Source organism: Schistocerca nitens, chromosome 1 (genome assembly GCF_023898315.1).
Source record: "Schistocerca nitens isolate TAMUIC-IGC-003100 chromosome 1, iqSchNite1.1, whole genome shotgun sequence".
Taxonomy (NCBI): Eukaryota; Metazoa; Arthropoda; class Insecta; order Orthoptera; family Acrididae; genus Schistocerca; species Schistocerca nitens.
The window spans coordinates 191,967,165-191,977,826 of record NC_064614.1 but is presented as its reverse complement, the minus strand read 5'-3'; the positions used below and the strand labels follow the sequence as shown (position 1 = coordinate 191,977,826).

The following is a 10,662-nucleotide window of genomic DNA, read 5'->3' as shown; positions in this document are numbered from 1 at the left end:
TAATAAAACCCCATGTCATTCCAAGCATGTGTTTCAATTTTTACCTCTCTATCTACATTATTCCGTGGTTTATTAAGTTTTCAAGTTTATACTGACTTTTTGATCACCCTGTGGGTTAGGAAACTTCCGGGCATCCAATGTATGTGCTGAGCGAGGCGACTGCAACTGGCTGGAAAATCAGACCACCTGTGGTCGGTCACAAACAGGAGACCCCATTAGGGCTTGATGTGTTTGCCTTGTAGTTAACGACGCGAGCGCGATCGTGGTAGCAACTCGAGGCGGCACGTAGGGCAACGGCTGGGCGGCACAGGCGGGCGGTGGGAGCCGGACTGAATTGGCGTTCGCCAAATTGGATAATGCGGTGCCGTCAGTGTGGCTGCGGTCGCCGCTGGGGACCCGCAAGTGGCGTCCCGTCCCGGCTGGTCGCGTCCTGCCACAAGTGGAGCGGCCGAGCGCGCCGTCTGCAGCCTGCGGCGACTCCAGGTCAGTGCGGCCGGCGGCGACGCGCAACGCGCCTCTCTCTCCTCCCCTGTCCTCTCCTTTCTCCTCCTCTCCTACCTGTAACACCACACTTTGTGTTTCGCGAGTCTGGTGACGAGCGGCAACGAGCAGCGGAAGCACATCCGGTGCTACATCGTGCGGATTTCGGGCTTCGTTCGCGCTGAATGGGTCGTGCATCGCTGGATATTGGCGGAAAGGCGATATCTGCCCAGTGCATCGTTCGTTGAGATGAGTGCTGCAAGTGTATTCTCTAGGTCAGTGAAACTGCCGTTGAGGAGCAACAAGCAGCGGAGGACGACTATAGTGCCGGAAAAAGTAACCACGATAAAGTAAACCTTAATGGGTTCAGTTGAAGATTTTTACGATGATGGTAATGATGTGGTATTGTAGGGTGCATGACTGGGTATGTGATCGTAAATGTTTGCTGGAAGACCCCAAGCAAATCTGCGTAACGGTTAGTCAGCTCATGCTTTTGCTGCCTACATATTACTGCACCAAAAATATACTTCATATAGGGAGAACATTGAACGTCAGGTCGAGTTTGGAATTAAAGCTGCCTAATAAAAGATATTTCTTTCTCTTTGTATTACAGAGATAAAATTATTCCTGTAGTTTGTCTTCAGTTCGTTTAGTCAGGCAATGGAATATTATATTTCTTACGTTTACGAATCTGCTGATAGTTCAATGGAACCGGATCCGCGCCATAAAACTGAAAAGATATGCAACTTAAAGAGGCAATAAAGTTTGTTGTACAACCACGGAAAGCGAATTTTCGAAACAAAAAGACAATGCGTCAGTTTCTGCAAAATGGAATTTTGATTTCAGTTCCTTCACATTTTTGCCCTTCTGTCACTGCTGCATCTCGAAACCAAGCATCGGATAATAATAGTGACGTGTCGTGGTGGTCCGATCGTCTAAGTCATCACGCCGAGACTTATTTAAAAATGCTAAGTAAAGAGACAGCGTACGATTACATCTTTCTGATCATCTCTTCGCTTTTGTATGGAGTTGGACGAACTACTAGTATCAAATCAGTCACTGTTACACATACTATCTAACAGTTTTTTTTTAAAAAAAACCGTTGCCCACTTCACTGAACTACGGCAGCAAAAATTGCAGAATTCGTTTCTGCTATTGTGAAATGAGAGCAGTCGCTTTAGTGTAAGTTAACAGTGTGAAGAGACATACAGTTTTCTTCTTCTGTTGATTAAAGTTAGAGTCATACGTTAAGACGAAACGAGCTGCTCCTCTTCAGGTGTGATTGTTTGTGTATAGGTTCATACAAGAAAGATGGATTTATTCTCGCTAGTGAACCATGCTTGAAGTTTTGGAGATCGGGAAAGGCAGTTTGGTTTATTACTTCACGAGGTTTCGCGAACTGTCCAGTGTAAATACGACGACTTACGTTTTTGCCAAGCAAGAACTGGCCTGCGATGTCAAAATACCAGCAGATTACTTTTGTGCAAAGCACTCAAGTAAAAGTAATGTCGCAGAGGAATCAGAATTAAATCTTCTGCTGCACAAGTAAACGTACTTTAGATAAAAACTTGTCAGTTGTAAAGCCGTGTCATGTTCCTCTTCTGCTTCTTCTTATACAACCGACGTTTCGACCCCTCTGCTGGGATCCTCTTTAGGATCTTCTGATGTTCGCAGTTACTTAAACGTGGACACCGTAAGATCTAGAAGATGATGCTAGTAGAAAGGTCGAAACGTCGATTGTATAAGAAGAAACTGAAGAGGAACCTGACGCGGCATAACAGTCTACAAGATCAATGACAACAGCCACAAAACCCTGCAAGTTTTACTTAAACAAATTTTGCATGTGGAAGATACTTCATGCTGTTATTAGAGACCAATGCGGGGAAATATTTGTATGCCCCACCAAGTGCCGTGAGCCCCGAATCTTGTCTTAATGGCCGTAGTGCGAAGTGTGCGACAGACGAATTGTAAGGCTTACTTTTTATGTCTCTAGGTTTTCTAACACCCTTTTGCGAGAAGAATATGTCATCCAACAATTTCCTTTGTGTTGTACAGCAGCTTAGCGATACTCTCGTATTACCTAAACCGTGCAATTTCCATCAGAGACACATAGTTTTCCGTAACTAAAATGTACCATAGCGAAACTTCGTTCTGTTTGTCGTCCCGTGTGGGAAGACATCCACTTTGTAGGAACTCCAGAATCACTGACCATAAGAGATGCCATTATATTTCACCTGCGTAAAGAGTTACGTACAATCAGGTGATGGTAATGGGAAATACTATTTGTAGAAACAGGGTATTATGATAGCTAGTGTATGCGTCTTTTGCGATGTAGCCTCTGTCTGTGATAAGTATAGCACAAAATATTATTGACATGCTTTCTGAACCACAAACGCTAATTTTGACTTATGCTGTCCATAGGACGCCCTATTCGCAATAGTTTTGCTGTCTTAAAATAATTGTCTACTAACATATGGAAGGAGCATGTCAGGACTACAGTGGAGAAGGCGAATGGTCGACTTCAGTTTATTGGGAGAGTTACAGAAAAGTGTCGTTCATCTGTAAAGGATATTGCACATAGAATACTGTTGCGACCCCTTTTTGAGTACTTCTCGAGTTTTTGGGATACCCATCAGGTTGGATTAAAGGGAGACATTGAAGCAATTCAGTGGCAGGATGCTATATTTTACCCTTGATCTATTTTCGAATGCAGCAGGAAGGGAAATGACTAGTAATGGTACAACGTACCCTCTACGACGCAGCGTACGGTAGCTTGCGAAGTGTGTATTTAGGTGTAGAACATACGCATCTGACAATCTGAGACTGCTGCTAGATATACACAACAAAATTCTGCTATTTGTTCTGTTACTGATGTTTGGCGCCTGCTAAGTGAATGAAGATGCAAATCAAAAGTAATTATCTAGTCTCAGTTCTTTTAGTACAAAATATTTTGGTTTGTCAGGAAGTTTATCAATTGAAACATTAATTGTGCAAATTGTACACCTTTCTAAGCGGTTTGGGTCTTACAGCGGATCGTTCGGCAGAACGTGAGTATCTTCGTCGCACATGACAACATGATAGCGAACAACAACGGTAAAAAGATTATGTTGTTGTGGTCTTCAGTCCTGAGACTGGTTGATGCAGCTCTCCATGCAGCCCTATCCTGTGCAAGCTTCTTCATCTCCCAGTACTTACTGCAACCCACATCCTTCTGAATCTGCTTAGTGTATTCATCTCTTGGTCTCCCTCTATGATTTTTACCCTCCACGCTGCTCTCCAATGCTAAATTTGTGATCCCTTGATGCCTCAGAACACGTCCTACTAACCGGTCCCTTCTTTTTTTCAAGTTGTGCCACATACTCCTCTTCTCCCCAATTCTATTCAATACTTCATCATTAGTTATGTGATCTACCCATCTAATCTTCAGCATTCTTATGTAGCACCACATTTCGAAAGCTTCTATTCTCTTCTTGTCCAAACTATTCACTTCCATACATGGCTACACTCCATACAAATACTTTCAGAAACGACTTCCTGACACTTAAATCTATACTCGATGTTAACAAACTTCTCTTCTTCAGAAACGCTTTCTTGCCATTGCCAATCTAATTTTATATCTTCTCTACTTCGACCATCAGTAGTTATTTTGCTCCCCAAATAGCAAAACTCCTTTACTACTTTGTCTCATTTCCTAATCTGATTCCCTCAGCATCACCCGACTTAATACGACTACATTCCATTATCCTCGTTTTGCTTTTGTTGATGTTCATCTTATATCCTCCTTTCAAGACACTGTCCATTCCGTTCAACTGCTCTTCCAAGTTCTTTGCTGTCTCTGACAGAATTACAATGTCATCGGCGAACCTCAACATTTTTATTCCTTCTCCCTGGATTTTAATACCTACTCCAAGTTTTTCTTTTGTTTCCTTTACTGCTTGCTCAATATACAGATTGAATAACATCGGGGAGAGGCTACAACCCTGTCTCACTCCCTTCCCAACTACTGCTTCCCTTTCATGCGCCTCGACTCTTATAACTGCCATCTGGTTTCTGTACAAATTGTAAATAGCCTTTCGCATCCTGTATTTTACCCCTGCCACCTTTAGGGTTTGAAAGAGAGTATTCCAGTCAACATTGTCAAAAGCTTTCTCTAAGTCTACAAATGCTAGAAACGTAGGTTTGCCTTTCCTTAATCTTTCTTCTAAGACAAGTCGTAAGGTCAGTATTGCCTCACATGTTCCAATATTTCTACGGAATGCAAACTGATCTTCCCTGAGGTCGGCTTCTTCCAGTTTTTCCATTCGTCTGTAAAGAATTCGCGTTAGTATTTTGCAGCTGTGACTTATTAACCTGATAGTTCGTTAATTTTCACATCTGTCAACACCTGCTTTCTTTGGGATTGGAATTATTGTATTCTTCTTGAAGTCTGAGGGTATTTTGCCTGTCTCATACATCTTGCTCACCAGATGGCACTTCCTGTCGATCTCATTTTTGAGACGTCTGTATTCTTTTCTGCCTGCTTCATTTACTGCATTTTTATATTTTCTCCTTTCGTCAATTATGTTCAATATTTCTTCTGTTACCCAAGGAGTTCTACTAGCCCTCGTTTTTTTTACCTACTTGATCCTCTGCTGCCTTCACTACTTCATCCCCCAGAGCTACCCATTCTTCTTCTACTGTACTTCTTTCCCCCATTCCTGTCAATTGTTCCCTTATGCTCTCCTTGAAACTCTGTACAACCTCTGGTTCCTTCAGTTTATCTAGGTCCCATATTCTTAAATTCCCACGTTTTTGCAGTTTCTTCAGTTTTAATCTACAGTTCATAACCGATAGATTGTGGTCAGAGTCCACATCTGCCCCTGGAAATGTCTTACAATTTAAAACCTGGTTCCTAAATCTCTGTCTTACCATTATATAATCTATCTGATACCTTTTAGTATCTCCAGGATTCTTCCAGGTATACAACCTTCTTTTATGATTCTTGAACCAAGTGTTAGCTATGATTAAGTTATGCTCTGTGCAAAACTCTACCAGGCGGCTTCCTCTTTCATTTCTTAGCCCCCCAATCCATATTCACCTACTATGTTTCCTTCTCTCCCTTTTCCTAATCTCGAATTCAGTCGAAGTAAATCCGTAAAAAAGTAATTTGTGAATAAATGTACGTAAAGAGAGAATGGGACGGGGATGGCGTGTGCAAGTAACGTAATTAATATTATTATGGGTTACAATAATTGTGCTACAACCAAAAAGTAATTTGTAACTGTATAGACACCTGTAGTCAGTGACAACAGTACAGAAGAATAGGTTATACTAGATCGACGAGGAGCTTCTATAAGAGACAGTGTTGAATCCTTGCAGGCTAATATGTTACAGTTTTTAAGCTATTTTGATGGGAAAAACCTTTTCATCGACGAAACCTCAATTAATTAAAAATAATGTCACAAACAATGGTACTGGCCTACATAAGTTTGAAGAATAACATTTTACGGCAGAGGGAAATAAATATGGTAAGATAGCAGATAATTCACGAATGTAGAGCATATAGAAATACCAGAAGAAATAAAATATTGAAGGAAGTAGCTAAGTTTATGAAGTGTGGAGAACTGGTTGTGAGAAGTTCATAATTTGTAGATAGCACCGGCTAACTGTGTCATGATACCTAAATATTCACTTTCGCGTTCACAAATATTAAATTGATCATCAAGTAATGACGTAAAAATCAATTAAGGTAAATCCTTACGTGGTCGGTAAACATCCTAATCTCAGAATTTAAATGTGCTACTGACAACAAATCAAAAATTCCTACAACTGTTTTTCATGAGGTCTAATCCGATATTTAACGTACTAATGACAAAAAATCACCCTACATTTATTTTTCATAAGACCTAATCAGATATTTAACTGTGCTACTGACGGCAAATCATCCAATCATAAAATCCTGCAATTGCTTTTCATGAGACATTTGTCACCGCCTCTACATTTCGTATCACCGAACAAAACGGTATTGTACCTCCTTGGTAGTTTCATCACGAAAAATTAACTAATCCTTTGCAGTGGCGAATAATATGCAGATAAAATATGTTCGTACCCCTGGAACTACGTGAAATGAAAAAATAAAAAAATGCAACTAAGGAAAATAGCAAATAAAATTCCCATGCAGCACAGCTATGAAGTATAATGCACCCAATATATTCTGTATTATGTACGTAAATGGCACAGCACGATTCCTTGCATACTAACAGTACAAAAAAGTCTCTTAGCGGATGTCCGTTAATTACGTTAACTTAAAATGTGTAGGGATGGGTCCAGCAAAATATCACCATATCTCATTTAACGAGGGAGCCGGGAGGAGTGAAAATCTTACGTCAGCTTTTTAATTCATACGATACATATTATTGTAACGGGCAATATTACAGCTCCCACAAATCTTTATGGCCTCTCTGGACTGAACTGAATGCTTTTCACGTGTGCATGCCTCTGAACTGAACTGAATGCTTTTCACGTATGCATGCCTGGAATTCCCCGATCTGAAATGAGTGCCACACAAGTATCAGATTTCATCCCGGGAGTTCTGTGATGCGCCGGTAAAAATCGGTACATGTCTGTTAGTGAGTCAGTCGTGGTATTCTGTATCGCATGTGAAGCCCATGTATTTGTGCTCGACGTGAATTTGTATCAATACATTTACAAGTTTATGTTAAGCTGCATGCCGACTAATAGAAACAAACGTGCCAGTGACAAGTCATCGTTTGTGGAAGGAAGCTAATATGAAGTTGGCCTGCAAGAATTCTCTTAGTGATTATATAAATCAAGACATTGAAAAGCTACATAATCATACAGTTCAAAGTAAGGTACAAAAATATGTTGTCTTTCATCTGCGAAGTAAGAAAATGTTCAGTAGCATTTAATGTACATAATTTACAATAGAAGAGAAATTTGTTTGAGAATCATCGAAACTGTTAATACTATTTTCGGGCTGTCTTTGTCTGTCTGTCCGACCGAGTATTACTCAAAGTTGACATGTTTAAAATAGTGCTTTTAACCACTTATCCCGACTACGCTACAAACCTGGTTTGAGAGGAAGGGGAGGTGGTGATCTCGCCACACCTCACCAAATCTCATGAAGCAGGGAGGGGGCCCCAAATTTTAAAGGAAACCCCTCACGTAATTAACGGACGTCCCCTTACACAGTTTCGTGCCATGGATATTTTCGGTGAAAACGCACGTCAAAGCAAGGCAATTTGGCAACACTGCAGTCATGTATGATAAATATCTTCATTCAGTAATGTGTTGATATGTTGACCAGTTACTCAGCAGTAGGGTGAGCCAACCGATTCAGACATATTTGCTGGACTCTGTTACTTATCGTCATGTAATGACTAGGTGTGTCTTTCTGCTTTCTGTATATTATTAACATTGGCTATATTGATGGATACTTGAAAAATATCGTCCATTACCTCTAGGGAAACGACATAACTGGAATCAGTGCTTGGTCGAATGACGCAGAACAAAAGCCGTGTTTCTACAAGTTGTAGATCATATGCACAGCCGACTACTGGTTCACATCAGGCCTGAAAAAGTCATACGCTACGGCGACCCCCTTTGGGAACTGTTAATTACTGATCATCACCTGTTTCTCCAAAACCATCCCAAAGTGTTCTCGAACTGGCAACATCGTTGGCTTTGTCATGGAATGCGCTGCTACTTAAAAGTCCAGTTTTAAAAACTCAAAGTAGTATGTATGTAAAAGAGCTACCAAACAACATACGTTAAGGACAATAGTTCAATTCAACGAATGAAGTGTTTACATGCGCTTTTCCACAAATAGGGAATGTGAAATATCTCCATGCACGCTTCCATACTGCTCTCTTAAATATAGATCCAGCTATGTTGCGAATAGTTCAGAGAAGTGTGATTCAGGGAGTCACTAAATAGAGATGTGATAGCTCGTTCTGAGCGTCTGCATTGAAAACCAATGTATGTTTTGTGAAAGCCAAGCAGTCACTGAAAGTGTATTGAAGATATTACAACCGGCCGCTCTTTCTGAATGTAGTAAGTTAAATACCATCACATTGTTAAGTAGTGTAGTTATTACTGTCCTATGACAGGTGATTTATTATTAATTAATTATCACCAATTATCACCCTAATTTCACTTCATGCCCTGGTGAGTTGTTGCGAATATCATCCATGGAACAACGAAAAACTAAACTAAACTGACAATCAACAATGGTCCTTCAAGTAACATCTATTTCCTAAGGCAGTAAGACGCAACGCTCCCAAACATCGGAAAAAAATCACCTTTGAAGATTACAGCGCTCAGAAACTGTTTAATCTTTCTAGGAGGTTAACGTACCGCTACTCCCGGTAGCTAATTTATGTATACCGTTCAGTTAACAAAAATTGTATAAATTACTTTCATCTACAAAAAAAAGTGAACAAATTATTCTCTCATTAACAAACACCTCATGTTCCCTTCCTTGTACAAAACATAAAATTCTTATTTTGGGGACAAACTTAAATCCTCGAGCATTTGTTGCAATTCTGCTGTTTAATTTGTCTAAATTATTACTAAAAGCTTTCCAAACAATATATTAATATAACATAAAGAAGAATTCAAAAACAATTTGCAATGTTTAAATAAACGATTTCGTGGGCACGAAGCGAACACTGCTATAGATGTCGTTTCATTGTCATTATTAATTAGTTGTTTAGTATTAATAACTTTTGATATATTGATAGTGGTTAAGCTACATGTTAACATCTGTAAAACGTTTTAATTCATTGTGTTTAAATAAAATGAAACATTAATTTTAAAAAAAAAGGCAACTGAATGCATAGCCAAATAGGTTAGCAATCATTAAACATTTGGTGTGAACCTTGCTACTAACAATTTTTTTACTTTTATTAAAATTCAGTATGTATTAAGAAACAGAAATTTTCTATCAACAAATATTATGTTATAAGTATTAATACCTCCCCTCATGAAACATGGACCTTGCCGTTGGTGGGGAGGCTTGCGTGCCTCAACGATACAGATAGCCGTACCGTAGGTGCAACCACAACGGAGGGGTACCTGTTGAGAGGCCAGACAAACGTGTGGTTCCTGAAGAGGGGCAGCAGCCTTTTCAGTAGTTGCAGGGGCAACAGTCTGGATGACTGACTGATCTGGCCTTGTAACATTAACCAAAACGGCCTTGCAGTGCCGGTACTGCGAACGGCTGAAACCAAGGGGAAACTACAGCCGTAATTTTTCCCGAGGGCATGCACCTTTACTGTATGGTTAAATGATGATGGCGTCCTCTTGGGTAAAATATTCCGGAGGTAAAATAGTCCCCCATTCGGATCTCCCGGCGGGGACTACTCAAGAGGACGTCGTTATCAGGAGAAAGAAAACTGGCATTCTACGGATCAGAGCGTGGAATGTCAGATCCCTTAATCGGGCAGGTAGGTTAGAAAATTTAAAAAGGGAAATGGATAGGATAAAGTTAGATATAGTGGGAATTAGTGAAGTTCGGTGGCAGGAGGAACAAGACTTCTGGTCAGGTGAATACAGGGTTATAAATACAAAATCAAATAGGGGTAATGCAGGAGTAGGTTTAATAATGAATAAAAAAATAGGAGTGCGGGTAAGCTACTACAAACAGCATAGTGAACATATTATAGTGGCCAAGATAGACACGAATCCCATGCCCACTACAGTAATACAAGTTTATATGTCAACTAGCTCCGCAGATGACGAAGAAATTGAAGAAATGTATGATGAGATAAAAGAAATTATTCAGGTAGTGAAGGGAGATGAAAATTTAATAGTCATGGGTGACTGGAATTCGACAGTAGGAAAAGGGAGAGAAGGAAACATAGTAGGTGAATATGGATTGGGGCTAAGAAATGAAATAGGAAGCCGTCTGGTAGAATTTTGCACAGAGCATAACTTAATCATAGCTAACACTTGGTTCAAGAATCATAAAAGAAGGTTGTATACATGGAGGAATCCTGGAGATACTAAAAGGTATCAGATAGATTATATAATGGTAAGACAGAGATTTAGGAACCAGGTTTTAAATTATAGGACGTTTCCAGGAGCAGATGTGGACTCTGACCACAATCTATTGGTTATGAACTGTAGATTAAAACTGAAAAAATTGCAAAAAGGTGGGAATTTAAGGAGATGGAACCTGGA

The 10,662-nt window shown here is 40.1% G+C and overlaps 1 protein-coding gene across 1 annotated transcript in view; it reads left to right on the top strand.

The window, feature by feature from the left end:
• The first annotated feature begins 374 nt into the window (after nt 1-374).
• LOC126245316 (solute carrier organic anion transporter family member 74D) overlaps nt 375-10,662 on the top strand; it is a 248,414-nt gene continuing 238,126 nt past the window's right edge. Inside the window, exon 1 of the mRNA XM_049948305.1 lies at nt 375-483. The gene's annotated coding sequence lies outside the window, so the exon portion shown is untranslated. The remainder of the gene's footprint in view (nt 484-10,662) is intronic.